At 47.8% G+C, this 21,099-nt stretch overlaps 2 pseudogenes; both read right to left on the bottom strand.

Annotated features, from left to right (window-relative positions):
* LOC119350494 overlaps positions 1-21,099 on the bottom strand; it is a 91,732-nt pseudogene that overhangs the window by 65,332 nt on the left and 5,301 nt on the right.
* LOC119342485 lies at positions 17,763-18,778 on the bottom strand (annotated as a pseudogene).

The following is a 21,099-nucleotide window of genomic DNA, read 5'->3' as shown; positions in this document are numbered from 1 at the left end:
CGCTTATATTCATCTTTCTTAACATGTTTGGAATGTCGTTTCCTCCAAAATGCAGCATTTTACCTTCCATTTGGAGCATAGGATGCCTTTTTTATCAGTTCCTGACTGAAATAACCACTTTTCTGATAAAAACGCTATCTGTCAGTTAGACTTAATTAATTGTCTTCTAGACACACCTTCAAATATATACAAGTTCTCTGATAAGGTAGTTGTGGGAAGATTATATTTTTGGTTTACATTATAAATATTTTCAGTGACCACATATTTGACTTTCTGTTTTGCTTCTTTTTAAGCTTTCACATATTTGACTTCCTGTTTTGCTTCTTTTTAAGCTTTCAGGTCCTAAATGAGAAAGTAAGGACGTACTTGAGCAGTATGAGAAGACCCAGTTCCATTATCTCAGAAGCCATAAGTTTTCCATTTAATATTTTTCGTTCTGAAATTTGTGTAAGAAAATGGTCATTCTGCTATTAGCAGCACGATTATGTGTCAATGGTAGATTCTTAATTGCTTAGAATTATTTTATATGTTTGATTCCTTCGATTCATATCTATTCAACAACAAAATATTTTCAAGATTGATCCGTTCGAGGGTCAAATTTCAGACATGTTAATTGATGTGGTATCAAGCTAAGTCTGTTGATACCGTGCTCTCCTTTTTGCTTTGCACAATTAATCTCGTCACTGGAGATGTATATTAATCCTCTAGCTTTACTCATTTTATCTTTTAGTTTCATCTTAGTTGATAGAATAATGTGCCATGTGTTCACAAATTACATGATCATGTGGACTATTTCTCCCGTTGCAACGCACGGTTTCTTTTGCTAGTATATATATATATATATATATATATATATATAGAATAATAAAGCAAATTAGGTTTTTGTCGTCCGTCACGCTTTTTTGCAAAAAAAAAACCGCGGTTTGCTGAAATCAACCCGCAGTACTACAGGAATCAAGTAAAAAATAAAATCGCTCGCTGGTACAATTCCTCGCTCCAGTCCGAGGCCGCTGTCGTCGCCCTGCCCATCCTTTCCCGGCGGCGCACGCGCCCGCCGCCCTACCAGGTTGTGCCTGCCGCCGTGCCAGGTCACGCCCGCCATCCCGCGCCCTCGCCCGCCCAGCTCCGCTCGCGCCACCGCCGACCGCGCCCTCGACCGCCTCCATGCCCGGCCTCGCCCGCCTCCATGCCCCGCCGTGCCAGGTCGCGCCCGCCATCCCGCGCCCTTGCCCGCCCAGGACAAACGGGCTCTCCTCTCCGGCGTCCTCCTCCCGTCGGCAGGAGAGGCAGGAAGGCGGCGGATTCGAATATCACGGCGCAACCTCCCTACTACTCCATCTCGCGCGTGGCCGTGTGCGTCGCGACCGGAGATGGAGACCCGGCTGCTGGCCGGGAGGGAAGGCACAGCAGTCGGAGAGCATGGCCGACGAGCTGCAGCCTGAGGCGCTCGGCTTGGAGGCGAGCTCGAGCTGGAGAGGGGAGAGAGCCCAGCGAGCGGGGAGGCAGAGCACGCTTGCGGGTGTAGAGAGAGGGAGCGCTGGGGAAGGGAGCGCTGGCTGACGGGGGTCTTGGAAGCGAGAGGAGAGAGGAGAGGGGAATCGAGGAAGGCAAGCGGTGAGATCTCAGCCAGAGGTTGGATAGGACCGGCCTGGGGCTTATCCCCTCGTGTGCGTGTGTGGCTGGGGTGCGTGCGTGTGTGGCTGGGGTTGCCTGGCAGCCAGGCTGGGCCTTGGCGGTTTGGCCGGCTGGGCTTCTTTTTATTCTGATCTGGATGCAGCTGAGACCAGCTGCGGGCAAAGCCAGGCGTTGATGAGCCAACAGAAATTATGACTGATCAGCCACCAGCATTACTCTACGTCTCCACCTCACATTTTTTCACTGCACCACAACGTGAAATCACAGTGAATCTTGTCATTCGATGTATGTGTGTGTGGATTTTTTTAGTGAACTAACCAGCTAACCACACTGTTTGGTAATATAAAAAAATTGTGCTAGCACATGCATTCACATCATAATTGCTCAATCCATACAAACTTAATCTGCTATCCGGCAATAAAATAAAAAACAAACTCTAAAACAGTAGATTAAATAAAAATCAATTATAGAAAGTCTAAAAGAGTTCAAGCCCATTCCGCAGCCCATGGCGACATGATGCCAACCAAACACCACCACTACAATGGCAAGCGCAACGTAGCAGAAGTCGTCGTTCACGCCGTTCAAGCGACACACCAAAGAGCGCAATGCCGCGTTGCACGTGCCATTGCACCTATTGTAATGCAGGCTGCACACATGGATGATGCGTCAGTCGCCATACAAGCTATCAAGCCCGCCGACGGATGCTCCTCCCGTGGTGGCCGGTCACGACAAGTTGGGTAAGGTCGAGGGAGACGCGGTTGCTCAATGGGACGTAAACGCCGACCGAGGAAATGCCTTCGATGGATGAGATGGTCGAGGCCATTCGATCTACGACGTTAACATCCATGTGGTCCCTACCTTTGATGGCGAGCCATCTACATCGATTCACATAAATTTATGACATGCACCACCAGCTTAGGTGGGAAGAAGGGCAAGCAACAAAGATAGTCTTGAGCAATGCTTATTGGGGCTTATGATAAATTTCTTCTCCCGTTGCAACGCACGGGCATTGTTTGCTAGTGATTCTAGAAGATCGACCGCCCGGCCAGCAATTAGACGGAGCCCCGAACAACCGTCCAATCCCTCGTCATGAGCCGTCGGGCCTTTGCAACAAGGTTCATGTCCCTCGTTGCGGCCTTGTTGCAATCCACACTGAGCTGTTTTTCTTTCTATGATTGCAACTAAATTCTTAAACCAAACTCGCTGTGGGGGGCTTCCCCTACCACTTTCCTTTAAAAAAAACTAAATCCTTAAATCCCATTCTTTGCAACAAAGGTTCATTTTACGCTCAAGGCTTCACAACACGAATCTTGTTGCAATTCTCGCTGAATTTTATCTTTTCCAACGACTGCAAACTAGATCCTCAAATCCCTTTCTTTGCAACAAAGTTCATGTTGCGCTCAGCCTGTGCAACTTGTCGCAATACATACCCTTCTTTTTTTGCAAACGTGACTACATGGATGCGTGAGGAGAGATGCCTTGCGTGCCATCTGATCAACTCGGATCCCACAGCCACATGTCGATATGCACCCAATTATCAGTAGGTTGGCTCCAAGTGTTGCCATTATTTAAACGTATCTTGCATGCTTAACTTGTTTCTAGTGGCAGCACGTGAAACATGACATGCTCGACCCTAGTAATATCCTACAGCCCCGGCACTAGAGCTTATACAACATAACTTGACTATCCATTCTTAATAGTAGTGTGGCTTCCGCACGACTCCATGATCTTGATCACCAAAACGATTTATTTTGTAGAAAAAGAGGATAGCCTCCGACCTCTGCATCAGAGTTATGCATGCAGGCTATTTATTGAATTAAAGTACGGAAACAAGAATTCAGGTCCAGTACTATCTCACAAATAGAGCTCAGAAATAATAAAAATATATAAAAAGATGCCATAGTCGACGAATGAAATAGGCTACAATGACTAAACACCTAGCCTATTATCAGCTCGCCATCCTAATAGGTTGAAGATAACCCGTGCTACCGTCTCCCACCGGTTGCACCCAGTAACCAAAAGCTCACTGGAGTCCGCATGAGTGAGTAACGACCACATATGGATCCAAGAAATGGTTCTGAAGATAACCTGCAAAAAGTTGTTAATTTTTTTCTAGTTAAAGATCATATCATTTCTATAGTTCCATATAGCCCAAAATAGTGCACATACGCCTATCGGAATATGCCTCGCAATATTTAAATCCACACCATGTAGCCACATCCCAAATAATGTGTTCATGCTCGTAGGAGGATTCACATTGAAGGCTATATGAAGAGTACGCCAAAATAGTTTGGCCAACGGACAATCTAGAAAAAGGTGTTGAATCGTCTCATCATGGTCACAAAACATCATCAGGAACTATTGACCCATCTTAGCTTTAGCAAGTTATCTTTTGTTAATATCTCTCCCTTGTATACAAACCACATGTACATGGGCATGTAAGGTTGATCCGGGCCGCTTCATCCCACAATACCGTTGAATCAAAATAAGACGTTGGTGGTAAGTAGTATGACTATCACCGCCCACAACTCTTTGTGTTCTACTCGTGCATACCATCTATGCATAGACCTGGCTCGGATGCCATTGTTGGGAAATGTTGCATGGAAAACCAAAAAATTATACACACACGCAAGATCTATCCATGGAGATGCATAGCAACGAGGGGAAGAGTGTGTCTACGTACCCTCGTAGACCGTAAGCGGAAGCGTTTGACAACGCGGTTGATGTAGTCGATCTTTCTTCGCGATCCAACTGATCGAGTACCGAATGTATGGCACCTCCTCGTTCAGCACACGTTCAGCTCGGTGACGTCCACGCCTTCTTGATCCAGCAAGACGGTGAGGTAGTGGATGAGTTCCGGCAGTACGACAGTGTGGTGATGGTGATGGTGAAGTTATCTCCGCAGGGCTTCACCTAAGCACTATGAAAATATGGCCGGGGTGTAAACGGTGAAGGGGGGCGCTGCACATGGCTAAGACAATGTTGTGTATTGTGCTAGGCGCCCCTCCCACATATATATAGGTGGGGGTGGAGGGAGCAACCAGGAGGCGCCCCCAAGTAGGCTGAATCCTACTTGGGGCCTTCCCCCAAGTGGCGCCCCCCTTCCTTATTTGGAGTACGCGAAGAAGGAATGAGGTGGTGGCGCCACCCATCCTTTCCTTTCTCTCCTGAGGAGGGAAAGGCAGGAGGGGCCACACCTCCCCTTTCCTTCCCCTAGGGCCGGCCAGCAAAGGGAAGGGAACACCATCCCCCTTGTGGGATGGTCTCCCCCCCCTTTACGAAAACGGGTTTCCCCCTACTTTGTATTCCAAAGCAACCAACCGATACATCTAAGGATAGGTGTTGGGACGGAAGCAGCACAATCACACCCAAAAGAAACAAAAGAGAAAAACCAAGAGAAAAGAATACCGACAACGGCAGATCAACGGAAACGAATAAGCTTCACGACCTCTGCGCCCACCGAAGATCTCCCACCAAGCTAAAAGGCTCCGAAGCACCGGTACCAATCAGCACCTCCAAGAAGGACCGCGACGATGACGACGCTGCTGCCAAGGGTTTCCCCCGGTATACTACGAGGCGAGAGGAAGGGTCGCCCCGGACGCCCTCCAGGAAGGTCTGGCGGCACCCACCGGCGTCGCCTCGTCGGTGTCGGACATGCCGACAGGGGTTTCCGCCAATCCCAACCTTCACCTTGGATGCTCGAGAGCCTGCCACCAAACCAACCACCATCTTGTGCCACCATGGTTCAAGAAGCATCCACGCCGTCTCACCACGGCACCACGAATTGAGGTCTGCACGACAAGGGATATGAGCCGGGACTAGGGGCCGCAGCACCGTCGGCACGCGGGAGGGCACAACCTCCACCGTCAATGACGCTAGCCAACCAGACACAGTAGCAGGAGAATACCAGGCTCGTGGGCCCACAGGCCCGGCCGGGAACTCCATGCCCGTAAAGCTCCCGTCATCGTGCTGCAGCAGGCACGCCATCGGCATCGCCGCCCCCCGTCCGAGCTGCTCCTCCTCCTCACGACACAGACGACGATGAAGCCACGCCAGGGACCGGCCCGCTAGGACCTAGATGGGTCAGGAGGGCCCAGATCTGGGCCGGGGGCGCTTGCTGCTAGCCACCGCACGCCACCACGCCACCCTGCCGCCAAGAGCAACACTGCAACCGCGCCTACCGCGGACGACCGCCGCCGGGTCACCGGGCCGCCGCCTAGCCGAGCTTCGCCGCCGCCGTCACCAGCCCCGGGAAGGAGACGAACGCGCGGGTACAGACGGGCCCGCCGCCGCCGGCAGCACCCGGGGCACCCGTCGGCAGCGGCGGGGGAGATCTCACGGGGGTGGGGGCCGAGGGGAAGGGAAGGGGAGCGCCGCCCCGGCCACCTCCTAGGGAGGCAGCGAAGGGGCGGGAATAGGAGGGGGGAAGAGGGTGGCGGGAAGGTCCGGGGCGCGCGAGCCGGTGGCCTGGCGACGACGGGAGAGGGCTAGGCCGCCGCCAGCAGCGGCGGCGGAACCCTAGCGGGAGGGAGCGGATCCGGCCTAGTCCCTGGATGTAGGTGTGATGGCTTTGGCGATCGGATCAACGAAACGTACAAGAAATTGAATCTCCCTTTGGCCCATAAGGCCCATACATTTGTCGGGGGTGCCCGAAACCCCTTCCCGTGACCCGATGAGTACCCGGTCCACTCTGAAACTATTTTGGTGTCCGAATACTATCGTCCTATATATAAATCCTTACATCTCGACCATTTTGAGACTCCTCGTCATGTCCATGATCTCATCCGAGACTTCGAAAAACATTCGGTCACCAAATCATATAACTCATATAACACTATATCGTCAACGAACGTTAAGCGCGCTGACCCTATGGGTTCGAGAACTATGTAGACATGACCGAGATACCTCTCTGTTCAATAACCAATGCCGGAACCTGTATGCCCATGTTGGTTTCTATATATTCTACGAAGATCTTTATCGGTCGAACCGTTATGACAACATACGTAATTCCCTTTGTCTATCGGTATGTTACTTGCCCGAGATTCGATCGTCGGTATCTCTATACCTACTTCAATCTTGTTACCGGCAAGTCTCTTTACTCGTTCTGTAATACATCATCTCATAACTAACTCATTAGTAATTTGCTTGCAAGGCTTCTTATGATGTATATTGCCGAGAGGGCCCAGAGATACCTTTCCGATACTCGGAGTGATAAATCCTAATCTTGATCTATGCCAACCCAACAAACACCTTCAGAAATACCTATAGAGCATCTTTATGATCACCCAGTTACGTTGTGACGTTTGATAGCACACAAGGCATTCCTCCAGTATTCGGAAGTTGCATAATCTCATAGTCGAAGGAATATGTATTTGACATGAAGAAATCAGTTGCAATAAAATGAACGATCATTATGCTAAGCTAACAGATGGGTCTTGTCCATCACATCATTCTCCTAATGATGTGATCCCGTTATCAAATGACAACACATGTCTATTGTTAGGAAATCTTAACCATCTTTGATCAATGAGCTACTCTACTAGAGGCTTACTAGGGACATGGTATTTGTTTATGTATTCACACATGTATTTAAGTTTCCGATCAATACAATTCTAGCATGAATAATAAACCTTTATCATGAATAAGGAAATATAATATAACTTTATTGTCGCCTCTAGGGTATATTTCCTTCATCACCACCGACAACCGAGGTTGTCGGTGGAGGGGAGCCGCCGGAGGACGGTGGTGAAAGATGGCCTCTCCTAGCGGCGGCTAGGGTTCCAGTTGCCTGGGAGGAGAGAAGAACGATATCCACATGCCTCTACACGTTGGCCAGCCACGTACGCCAAGGTCGAGCACCTCATCACACCTTGCTTAGTTCGCTTCGATTGCTTTCACTCACCTGCTTCATAGATAACATAGCACGGTCAAACAATACAAGGTGTTAAATAAACCTCCTACCAAGCTGATCAAAGGTACTCTCTTCTTTTCAAAATATAAGGCATCTTTGACTTTGCATGATTTTTGATACACTAGTACATGAATTAACTTGTATAGACCATATCATCGTATTTATATAGTAAAATAAGTTATTCATATATGTTTATACAGATTATGTACAAATACAATTATGGTAAAATAATAGTCAAAGTTACATGAGGAATACCATAAAAAAAGTCAAGTACAACTTATTTTGGGAAGAGGGTGGTATCTAAACTACTCCCTTCGTCCCATAATATAAGATTGTTTTTCAAGATAAGTACAAGATATAAGAACACCAACAAAGCACCACGGTTGGATTGGATCCGCTATTCACCAAGTAAAATCATGGGAGTGGTAGAACTTCGCATAAAGAGCCTCTAGCATCTAATGACAAACGACCTCGCAACTCCTGGATTTGACACCAAGTCCTTACCCTCTCGCTTAAAGTCGAGGAGAGTTGACATTGTAAACAATAAGAGGACCAAGGACTTAACGACACCGTCACATGTGTATGAGAGGAGGCAAACGAAAGCACCCAACGTTAGGCTCGAAAAAGTCTCAAGAGACGATCCAAGCCAACCTAAGAACGCTACCATGCCCGGAGGAGACATGCAAATACCAACAACACGCCCAAGAGGATTACGACACTAACACGTGGTTTCCGCAGAGTCCGTCAGTGTCGACCATGGTTTTCACCAAAGCGTTAACTTCGGGAGGTAGGAGAACCTCCACGATGCGTCGAAGGGGGAAATGACACTAGTAAGCATTACCACCATCGATGTCAAATCAGTGAGCTTTCTGTCGATACTTCCCACGTACCTTGATGTAGAACCTTGGCCGTTGAGCACACACAAATGAGAGGCTCACCACAGTGAATCTATAGCTCTAAATATGGATTAGTGTCTGGCTGCCATCGCTGACAGCAGCCTCGCCAGGATCACCCGCCGTTGCCCCTTCCCTTCCCACCCCTCTGCACCATTCGCATAGCCATGGGGGCACTGAATACTGTTGCCAATGGGGCCGCTAGTGAGCCGCCTGGGCAACCCACCTTCTAGGGTTGCGACCCCCGTATCCAAGATTCCACACTACCACTTGCCGTCAAGTCCCTCATATGTCGTAGGATTGATGGGCAGGCTCCTCCTTCTGCATCATAGGGCACCCTTGCCTCATGATCAATGCCGGATTTGGGCGGCCGCCGAGCCATTGTTATCGAGTGTTTCCTGCTTGGTGAGAGTCTGCACCTCAGAAGGTTCGAAAGTGACACCCACATTTGTCGTGCACGAAGACCTACGCTCTACCACTCTTGCATTGCCGGCCATTGCTCAAGAAGGGAAGTGGGGTTTGGGGGAAGATTTGTGGCAGAGGGTGCAAGAGCATTGTGTTAACCATAGTGCATTCACTCCTTTGGCAAGCTGAGGAACTTCAACTAGTTAATTCAACGTGTATATCGCAATTGTCGATGTCATTAACGGATTTGGGGCATCTCCAATATGGACCCCTAAAACAGACACATTATTCATCCACGAACGCGTCCGCGAACAATGATACAAGAGCCGACCATCCGGCCCTATCCATCAAACATCTGGACACATTTTAAATGGAATTTGAACAAATCGTACGATGTTCATGCAAACCGGACGATTTTCCTTTAAACCCAACAAAATTCATTACATTTTCAACACATTTCAATTAACCAAAAGCAGATGTGACATGTTTTAACCTAGTCTAAATCTTCGCAGGCAGTGGTTTTGTCCATATTCCACGTCTTTTCTTCGCATATACAGAAAGCTTAACAGTCATGAGCTCCAAGAAGTGAAGTTGCGGGTCGTCGACGAGGAGAAGAGTAGAACATGGGACACGGTCCACAGACAGCAGGCATGTCCACGTCCATGTCAAACGTCCTATTCTTTGTCCCGGAGTCCATTGTGTGGACATTGCCGATCAAGGTGAGGTCCATGATCGAGATGGATGGCCCGACCTCATGGTTGTTGTGGCCGGGCATGAACCGCATGGGTGTTGTGACCGATGCGGAGCTATTGATGTCCACGATTGCCTGCGCCTGCACTACACCCATCTTCGTGTCGATCTCCGTGAACATGGCGCCAGTCTCCGCCCGCAGTACGTTCAACCGCCATCACTCGCGGCGGATGTTGTGGGCGCTGCACATGGGCTTGTACCGCGCCCGCTCCTCATCCAGGAAGGCCAGATTCTCTGCCAACTAACTTTGCCATCCTCGACAAACATAAAGTACAATAAAAAAACCTTCTATTTGCCATGGTAAAAAATCTGACGTAAGATATATAGTGGAGTCCTTTGATAATGTTACTTTTTTGAAACCCTAACATATAAAGCGGCAATTTGATGCTATTCACTCCATTACTATCACAAAGCCATCGTACCAGTGCGATACCAACTCACGTGACTCGTTCGTCTCGCCTCATTTGCTCTCATGTCGTCTCCAAAAGTCTTGGCAGCGTTTTCCATAACCAGGGCCATTCCATCATTATTCGATTACAGTTTTACTATTTTTCAGATGTTTGATTCTAAATTTGCTTCAGGTAGTTTTTTCTGTCCGTCCGATGCACACCAATCTCTGCGCGTCGTCAGTCCACAACCTATACCGGGTATCCTTATGAACTGTGACAATCAAACTGTGATCACGAAAGTGAACAACTCTAAGGATAACATGAAGTCATCAAGACACGTTCAGAGAAGGTTAAAGTCTATCAGAAAAATGAGAAACTCCGGAGTTATTGCATTGGATTATATCCAAACGTCTAAAAATCTGGCAGATCCTTTTACTAAGGGTCTATCATGTAATGTGATAGATAATGCATCGAGGGAGATGGGAATGAGACCCACAATATGAGTTGTTCACAGTAGTAACCTATTCTTTGTGATCGGAGATCCCGTGAATTAGATGTGGAAGACAAGCTGTTGGTCAACTGAGAGAGAGTATCCTTACTGTTAAAATACCACTCCATGAAGATGCAATACTCTCCTAATCTGCATGGCAGGTTGATGTATATCTTAATGTGTTCTAAGTGGCTTATTTAAGCAGAGATGTTATCCTGCAGAACATCTTTTGAAGAACACACCTATATAAGTCTGATTGTCAAACGTCGCAATCTATGAGAGTAGGGTTCTCTCTAGTAAACTCATGAAAGGTCACGGAGTATGACGCATAAGCTCCACCCGCGGGGAAGACCCACGGTAGCCACGTATCGGTCAAGGCTTTATGTGAAGCTAGATTCGCAGAAAACTTGCAGTTCAAGGCCCAGTCCACTGTTCAAGTTGCCAACTAGTGTAGCATAGGGTTCTAGGTGAAGTTCAACTTAACAATCTCCACTGCAGTATCGGTATATAAAACAGTGTTTTGGAACCAAAGGCAAATTTTGTGTGCCTCTGGGATCTGGTGGGGGATTGCTGGAATTTTGTCTATTTTGGGCCCAGTCCAATAGCAGTTTCAGAAATTCCTATAAATCCTAGAGGCCCACGCAGCCCATTCGTGCAAGGCAAGAGGTGGAACTAAAAGTTTAGTCCCACCTTGCTAGTTTAGAGGGAGTTGGACCTCTTTATAAGGGAGGCTCCTTCCCCACTTGTATTAGCATGAGAACAAGAGGGATATCCATGCGCGCTCCTCCTCCGCTGCCCGCCTCGTCACGACGCGCCGCGGGTTGCGGGAATGAGCCGAGCCGATGTCTAAATTTTTTCCATGCACTACGGGTATACGAAAGGTCACTCGGGAGATGGAAAGTTTTTGCTGTAGTGGAGATTAAATGCGAACGCTGCACCCTTCGGCTGCCGTCTGTTTGTTTCATCTCCCTCGGTCCCTTCAGCTCCCGGAGCTGCCCTCTCGCCTCCTTCTCTTGCGCCTATAAAAGGGAGGTCGCTCCTCTCAGCAAGACGCACCAGAACTACTTCTTCCTCTCGCCACCGGTTCCTGAGAACTTCGCTACTGCTACGATCTTCTCCATCCCGGCTTGCGGCGTGCACCGCAGGTCGGGACAGTAGGCCTCCGAAACCGCACTCTTTGAGTCCTGTACGGGAGAAGGGTGATAAGGTTTTTGGGGAGCGCTCAGCGCGACTACTGGCTGTTTCATCACGGACGATCCGGTCGCCGACGACTACTTCCCCGACGACGACTTCTTCCCTGACGTCCACGACCTCCTCGACGACATGGCAGGCGAGGACACCGACCCCAAGTCCAGCGCTTCTGCTGCTGCTGTGCCGTACGTGTTCTTCTCCTTTCTGTTAGAAGTCCTGCTACAGTTTTTGGCTCTAGTTTCTGTCCTACGTATGTTAGGTTCTATGTCGTATAAGCAACTTCATCTAGTGACTGTTCTAGATGTGTTTACCTCAAGTTCATATATGCAGACGATGTTTACCTTCTCTCTCTCAGATTGCATGACTTGCTTTGTATTTGCTATTTTAGTCATGATTTATCTACTATTTCTGTTAATAAAATCATTCGATAAATTGCTCATATTTCCAACAATCCAAAAACCTTATTATAGGCAATTTACCCCAAGTGGTTTTGCTGCTTCCATGAGACCTCCTATGTTTGAGGGTATCCACTATAAGAGGTGGCGCGTGAGAGCAGTCTTATGGTTTCAAACCATGAGTTGCTATGACGCCACTCTTGGCAAACCTGAAGGAGAGCAAGATGCCCAACAGGCACAAGCTTTTCAGAAAATGGATACCTTGTTTAAGGTTGCTCTCTTGAGTGTTCTTGGAGAGAACATAGTTGATGCTTATGCGTCAATTGACAATGGAAAAGATATGTGGGATGCACTCGAGGCCAAGCTTGGGGTCTCGGATGCCGGCACTGAGCTGTACATCATGGAGCAATTCTATGATTACAGGATGACTGAAGAGCGCTCCGTGGTTGAGCAGGCTCATGAGATACAATCATTTGCTAGAGAACTTGAGCACTTCAATTGCATGCTACCGAACAAGTTTGTTGCCGGCGGTATCATCACTAAGCTTCCTCCTTCATGGAGGAACTTTGCTACCTTACTGAAACATAAGAGACAGGAGTTTTCCGTTCCGGATCTCATTGGTACTCTTGATGTGGAAGAAAAGGCGAGAGCAAAGGACACACGTGCTCGAGGTATTGAGGGAGGATCTAGTGCCAATGTGGTACAGAAGCAGAACTTCCAGCCCCACAAGTTCAAGAACAAGGGCAAGTTTGATGGTAAAGCAAAGTTTGATGGGAAGAACAAGGCTGTGCAACACACGGACTTCAAGAAGAAGAATGGCAAGAAGAAAGGTGCTTGTCATGTGTGTGGAGATCCTGATCATTGGGCTCCTAGTTGCCCTAATCGCTATGACAAGCGTCATCCTGGGAAAGGCGGCAAGACCGCTAATGTTGTCATTGGAGACACTGACATGAAGGATGCTGGGTATGGTATATTTCCCACTATTCTTTTAGTATGTCATTCTCCTGACTGGTTGATTGACACGGGTGCTAATGTGCATGTATGCAGTGATATTTCCATGTTTTCATCTTATCATACCGCAGGGACTTCAACCGTGCTGATGGGCAATGGTTCAAGTGCTTCTGTTCGTGGTGTTGGCACGGTCGATCTAAAGTTTACTTCGGGGAAGATCGTGCGGCTGAAGAACGTGCACTATGTACCCTCCGTCAATAAAAATCTTGTTAGCGGATCTCTTCTGTGTAGAGATGGCTATAAGCTTGTCTTTGAGTCGAATAAATTTGTAATATCCAAGTATGGAACCTTTGTTGGTAAAGCCTATGAGTCAGGAGGCCTGTTTCGTTTATCCTTATCAGATGTTTGCAATAAAGTTGTTAATCATATTTGCAACAATAGTGAATCAAATGTGTGGCATTCACGACTCTGTCATGTTAACTTTGGTTGCATGTTGCGACTAGCGAAGTTGAACTTAATCCCTAGTTTCACCACCGTTAAGGGATCTAAGTGTCAAGTGTGTGTGCAAGCTAAGCAACCTCGTAAATCTCACGTGACTGCGGAAACGAGAAATCTTGCACCACTAGAACTTATACATTCAGATCTATGTGAAATGAATGGTGTTTTGACAAAAGGTGGAAAGAAATATTTCATGACGTTAATTGACGACTCTACTAGATACTGCTGTGTGTATCTTCTGAAATCTAAGGATGAGGCTTTGAACTTTTTCAAGACCTATAAAGCTGAAGTGGAAAACCAACTTGATCGAAAAATCAAGAAGCTTAGGTCCGACCGTGGTGGAGAGTATTTTTCCAATGAATTTGATGCTTTTTGTGCGGAACATGGTATAATCCATGAGAGGACGCCTCCCTACTCAGCTCAGTCAAATGGGGTGGCCGAAAGAAAGAACCGTACTCTAACTGATTTGATTAACGCCATGTTAGACAGATCAGGTCTCTCCAAGGCATGGTGGGGGGAGGCGATATTGACAGCGTGTCATGTCCTAAACCGAGTTCCCACAAAGAACAAAGAGATAACTCTATTCGAGGAATGGGAGAAGAAAAGGTTAAAGCTCTCTTATCTGCGAAGCTGGGGTTGTTTGGCGAAAGTCAATGTACCAATCCCAAAGAAGCGGAAGCTGGGACCAAAAACTGTGGATTGTGTTTTCCTGGGATATGCTTTTCATAGCATAGGCTATAGATTCTTGGTTGTAAAATCTGAGGTATCTGACATGCATGTCGGTATGATCATGGAGTCGAATGATGCAACTTTCTTTGAAGATATCTTTCCCATGAAGGATATGGCTACCTCATCTAATCAGGAGATGCCTAGTTCATTGAATCAGGAGCCGGTTACAATTACTGAACCTGCCATTTCGATGGAACACTTTGAAAGTCTTGTGGAGGAGAACAATGAAGTTCCTACTAGGAGCAAGAGACAGAGGACTGCAAACTCTTTTGGTGATGATTTTCTTGTGTATCTCATAGATGACACTCCCAGTTCTATTTCGGAGGCCTATGCATCGGAAGATGCTGACTACTGGAAGGAAGCGGTTCGTAGCAAGATGGATTCTATCTTGGCGAATGAAACCTGGGAGATAACTGATCTCCTTATGGGTGCAAACCTATAGGATGCAAATGGGTACTCAAGAAGAAGCTTAGGCCTGATGGTACTATAGAAAAGTACAAGGCTCGGCTCATGGCTAAGGGTTATACCCAAAAGGAAGGTGAAGACTTCTTTGATACTTACTCACCTGTGGCTCGACTAACTACTATTCGAGTTCTACTTTCACTAGCTCCCTCACATGGTCTTCTCGTTCATCAAATGGATGTTAAGACTGCTTTCCTAAATGGAGAGTTGGATGAGGAAATTTATATGGAACAACCAGATGGGTTTGTAATAGATGGTCAGGAAGGGAAAGTGTGCAAGTTGCTGAAGTCTTTGTATGGACTCAAGCAAGCACCCAAACAGTGGCATGAGAAGTTCGAAAGAACTCTAACAGCTGCAGGCTTTGTTGTGAACGAAGCTGACAATTGTGTGTACTATCGCCATGGTGGGGGCGAGGGAGTTATGCTTTGCTTGTATGTTGATGACATACTGATTTTCGGAACAAATCTGAATGTTATTAAGGAGGTCAAGGATTTCCTATCTCGCTGTTTTGAGATGAAGGATTTAGGAGTGGCTGATGTCATTCTGAACATCAAGTTGTTGAGAGATGATGATGGTGGGATTATGTTGCTTCAATCTCACTATGTGGAAAAGATCTTGAGTCGCTTTGGCTATAGTGACTGCAAGCCCTCTCCAACACCATATGATGCTAGCGTGCTGCTTCGAAATAATCGAAGAATTGCTAGAGATCAATTGAAGTATTCTCAGATTATTGGCTCGCTTATGTACTTAGCCAGTGCTACAAGACCTGACATCTCTTTTGCTGTTAGCAAGCTGAGCCGGTTTGTCTCAAAATCGGGAGATGTGCATTGGAAAGCTCTAGAGAGAGTTTTGCGTTATTTGAAAGGCACTGTAAAATTATGGAATTCACTACACTGGGCATCCAAAGGTGCTTGAAGGGTATAGTGACTCAAACTGGATCTCAGATGCTGATGAGATAAAGGCCACGAGCGGTTATGTATTCACTCATGGAGGTGGCGCTGTTTCTTGGAAGTCTTGCAAGCAGACCATCTTAACGAGGTCAACAATGGAAGCAGAACTCACAGCACTAGATATAGCTACGGTCAAAGCAGATTGGCTTCTCCGGCTCTTGAATGACTTGCCGGTAGTTGAGAAACCTATACCGGGTATCCTTATGAACTGTGACAATCAAACTGTGATCACGAAAGTGAACAGCTCTAAGGATAACATGAAGTCATCAAGACACGTTCAGAGAAGGTTAAAGTCTGTTAGAAAAATGAGAAACTCCGGAGTTATTGCATTGGATTATATCCAGACGTCTAAAAATCTGGCAGATCCTTTTACTAAGGGTCTATCACGTAATGTGATAGATAATGCATCGAGGGAGATGGGAATGAGACCCACAATATGAGTTGTTCACAGTAGTAACCTATTCTTTGTGATCGGAGATCCCGTGAATTAGATGTGGAAGACAAGCTGTTGGTCAACTGAGAGGAGAGTATCCTTACTGTTAAAATACCACTCCATGAAGATGCAACACTCTCCTAATCTGCATGGCAGGTTGATGTATATCTTAATGTGTTCTAAGTGGCTTATTTAAGCAGAGATGTTATCCTGCAGAACATCTTTTGAAGAACACACCTATATGAGTCTGATTGTCAAACGTCGCAATCTATGAGAGTAGGGTTCTCTCTAGTAAACTCATGAAAGGTCACGGAGTATGACGCATAAGCTCCACCCGCAGGGAAGACCCACGGTAGCCACATATCGGTCAAGGCTTTATGTGAAGCTAGATTCGCAGAAAACTTGCAGTTCAAGGCCCAGTCCACTGTTCAAGTTGCCAACTAGTGTAGCATAGGGTTCTAGGTGGAAGTTCAACTTAACAGTCTCCACTGCAGTATCGGTATATAAAATAGTGTTTTGGAACCAAAGGCAAATTTTGTATGCCTCTGGGATCTGGTGGGGGATTGCTGGAATTTTGTCTATTTTGGGCCCAGTCCAATAGCAGTTTCAGAAATTCCTATAAATCCTAGAGGCCCACGCAGCCCATTCGTGCAAGGCAAGAGGTGGAACTAAAAGTTTAGTCCCACCTTGCTAGTTTAGAGGGAGTTGGACCTCTTTATAAGGGAGGCTCCTTCCCCACTTGTATGAGCATGAGAACAAGAGGGATATCCACGCGCGCTCCTCCTCCGCCGCCCGCCTCGTCACGACGCGTCGCGGGTTGCGGGAATGAGCCGAGCCGATGTCTAAATTTTTGCCACGCACTACGGGTATACGAAAGGTCACTCGGGAGATGGAAAGTTTTTGCTGTAGTGGAGATTAAATGCGAACGCTGCACCTTTCGGCTGTTGTCTGTTCGTTTCATCTCCCTCGGTTCCTTCAGCTCCCGGTGCTGCCCTCTCACCTCCTTCTCTTGCGCCTATAAAAGGGAGGTCGCTCCTCTCAGCAAGACGCACCAGAACTACTTCTTCCTCTCGCCACCGGTTCCTGAGCACTGCGCTGCTGCTAAGATCTTCTCCATCCCGGCTTGCGGCGTGCACCGCAGGTCGGGACAGTAGGCCTCCGAAACCGCACTCTTTGAGTCCTCTATGGGAGAAGGGTGATAAGGTTTTTGGGGAGCGCTCAGCGCGACTACTGGCTGTTTCATCACGGACGATCCGGTCGCCGACGACTACTTCCCCGACGACGACTTATTCCCCGACGTCCACGACCTCCTCGACGACATGGCAGGCGAGGACACCGACCCCAAGTCCAGCGCTTCTGCTGCTGCTATGCCGTACGTGTTCTTCTCCTTTCTATTAGAAGTCCTGCTACAGTTTTTGGCTCTAGTTTCTGTCCTACGTATGTTAGGTTCTATGTCTTATAAGCAACTTCATCTAGTGACTGTTCTAGATGTGTTTACCTCAAGTTCATATATGCAGACGATGTTTACCTTCTCTCTGTCAGATTGCATGACTTGCTTTGTATTTGCTATTTTAGTCATGTTTTATCTACTATTTCTATTAATAAAATCATTCGGTAAATTGCTCATATTTCCAACAAAAAGAACTACTGGAATCCCACCTACATGAATCACATGCTGACACTGGTACATGCCGGCATTTTTCACTGCGCCGCGAGCCCAGCCGAGGCGCCGCTCGTGAATGGCCTCTAGCTGTTGCAGTCGAGGTTGCTCCCGTAGCCGACGCCGAGGACGTCGCAGTAGCGCTTGTAGAACCCGATCCGGTCGACCACCCGGGGTCCTGCCCACGCCTGCACTCCAGCCCGCTGTTGATGATGTTGGTGATCATGCCGTACCTGGGCACCCGGCCCGCCGCATTGTCCGTGGCCGTCGGCGTCCACCGCCCCGTGATCACCGCAAGCGACGACGGCTTGTTCGCCTGCGGGGTCATCCAGAACCACAGCGCTGTCTTGAACGCCACCAGGTCCGGGTTGTTGAGCAGGTCGACGTTGATCGCGCGCCTCGCCGGCCCGTAGTTGTAGTTGAAGGAGATCTGCATGGGGCCGCGGCCGTAGTATCGCCTGCCGGGCGCGCACGGCCACTCCGGCCTCGGCTGGCAGTAGTCGGACGGCGGGTCGCGCTCCTGCTTGAAGCAGTAGCCCCACGAGAAGGGGCTGTCGGGCGCGGACGACCATCCGCCGGTGGTCTCGTGGGAGGTCTGGCCCAGGAAGGCGGCCACCTCATGCTTCCGCGTCTCGACGCTCAGCCCCTTGGATGTGCCGGCGAACGCCGGGAACGCGGCGGCCGCGGCGAGGAACACATCGTAGGTGTAGAACCCGCGGGCCAGGCACGCCGCGTCGTTGCGGTGGAGGAGGAGCCGCTCGAAGAGGTCCCTGGACACGATAGACGCCACGCCCTGGCCGCCGGGAGCGGGGCAGCCGCTGCACTGGCTCAGGCAGTCGGCTCTGCACCACTGAGAGCCGCTGCCGCAAAACCCGAAACGGCTGCAGCAGAGGCAGTTGGGGCACCTCGCGCCGCTAGCCTGCGAGCCGCAGGTCTGGGCACGAGCGGTCGTGGCGAGCGCCGCAGCCAGGACGGCCAGAATAGCCGTGGCCGCCATGGCTAGACCTAGACTCCGAGGAGCTCTCGGTGCCGACATGGTTTGGTGTTTGCTGCCGGATAAGGCGCGGTGTGCTGTCCTTTTATTGACCAATTCTGGGGTCAAACGACGAGAAAAGTCGCCGGCTGCTAGAGTTTTTACGTTTTACTTAGTGACATGTGAGCTCGATCGGCTTTTGCGGCGTGCTTTTCTCGACGAAGCCGATCGCTGATTTACCACTGGTATTATGTATCAGGGAAAAGAACTTTTCTCGTCCATCAGCCTTATCGGTGGTATTGTGGAAATCCATCCTTAGGAAATCTTGATGAATTGTCGGTGAGTCCATCAGCCACCTTCTCATCCTCTCCTTCGTTTAATGATGAACTCTTGTTTTGGAACTCGCTTCCATAGTTCATTTCCTGAGAATCTTGCAATGCCATCGGTTGCGCCTTTTTCTTCTCAGGCATCCTAAGTCTGAGGTATCTTGATGCCAATCGAATCTGAACCTCGGTCAGATATGATGGTTGGAATATATTACCAAGAGTTATAACATTGTTCTTTTATATGACCCGGTAAGATGATGTGCTGCCTAGTTTACCTGGCCGTAGAACCTATTGTTATAGTTCCCCTTTTAGCAAGGTTAGCGATTCTTCCATGAGGAAATCGTAGGACTTATTCTATAAGTTATTCTTGATGGATCCTTTGTGCATCCAAATTCCGACCCTTACTTGATGACCATGTCAATGCTACCTCAAAGCATGTTTGTGGTACTGTGATCATCGATAAGAACATTTGAAGCACCATGCTAAATTTTCTTTATCAATTATTCAAACACCGTTGTTTGGGTAATTTCATGAACTTCCTCTCCCCTTACCTAAATGGTTTTCTATGTTATATCCTGTCATGGATATCATGCTCTGCTTGTCCTTGGGAAGGATATACCCCTGAAATATGTGTTTAAACACATTTTTCTTTCCATGGTTCTGATTAAATCTGATAGACACTTTTCCCTTTCCATTGGTTTGTTTAAACCCTTAATGTGATCTATATGATATAAGCAGTAATAATTCCCTCCTTGTGCAAACACCTCGGTGTACAACTCTGTCAGTAAGACCCTGTTACTATTGTTGATAACATTTCAGTAACCACCGATGGACGAGAACTTTGCCTATTGGTACGCCTCGTTTCAACGAGCAGGAAAATGGTTCTCTTTGTCCCTCGCCCTTGGTACCAATGTTGTTGCTGACATAACTGACAGGCTAACCTCTGACATGCCTTGCCACCATGATCGTGCAAGATGTCACTGCCCTTCCTACTTTAACCCACATGGTGGGACCTTAACCCACAAGTTCCACACGATCGAAACCTGACTCTCCTGTACACCCCTGGTGCCAAAGTTATTCATCGCGCTTGACTTCGTATGTAATTCACGGGGTCACTATCCTAGTAATCTATTCTGGTATTAGACGCAATACTTATTCCCGTTGCTCTGGACCCCTTTCACACTTTGTTTCAGGCATCGAACGATTGCCTACCCGCTTGAAACTTCGCATGATACCTCCTTACTTTACTCTCGATATTTTCTTAAGTTTCAATTCGAGAGTTACTTCCCACCACCCTCCCCGATCTTTTGTACCAGAAAGACAACCTGGCAGAGGCCCGTTCTCCCGGAATACCCCCCTTATTCTTTCGTAAGTATGATGGAGTTCCTAAAGAAAGGATGATAACTTCATCATGATGCATTGATGCATAGGAATGAAGACATCAACGCTATGGATCGACCTCTTTGTGAAGAGCAACCAAGACCGATAATATTCGTTAGGATTTCGTAACCAGACCTTTCCCGCTTATACCGCCTCTTAAATGTCGGGACGAGATTTCTTGCAGTGAAGGAGAATTGTGACGCCCAAATAATTAATCTACAGTAAACCTCTGCTAATGATGCCACGTCATCACAATTACTGTTGTTAATCCCGCGATGGTTCAATTCCGTTCGATATCAAAATTCAAAATCTAGAAAACAATAAAAAATTTCAAACTTTAAAACTAAAATGTTCGGAGTGTGCCAATTAATGTTTAGATATTTAAGGTGAAGGAAACACAGTTTTACAAATGCATAAATATTTTAAATTGAATTAAAACAGAAAAGGAAATAAATAAAAGAAAAGGAATAAAAACTAAAACTAAAACTAACAACAACAAATAAAAAAGGGAACCTCCCCCCCCCCACGACCCACTGGCGCAGCTGGCCGGCCAGCCCACCTGGCCCAGCCGGCCCCCTAGTCTCTCGATAACCCCCCCACCCCCCCGAAACCATAATCCCTCCCCCGTCTCCCCACTCCCTCACTTCCCCCACGTCGCCACTCCCACCCTCCTGGTCC

Source organism: Triticum dicoccoides, chromosome 1B (genome assembly GCF_002162155.2).
Source record: "Triticum dicoccoides isolate Atlit2015 ecotype Zavitan chromosome 1B, WEW_v2.0, whole genome shotgun sequence".
Lineage (NCBI taxonomy): Eukaryota > Viridiplantae > Streptophyta > Magnoliopsida > Poales > Poaceae > Triticum > Triticum dicoccoides.
This window is presented reverse-complemented; position numbering and strand designations above follow the sequence as displayed.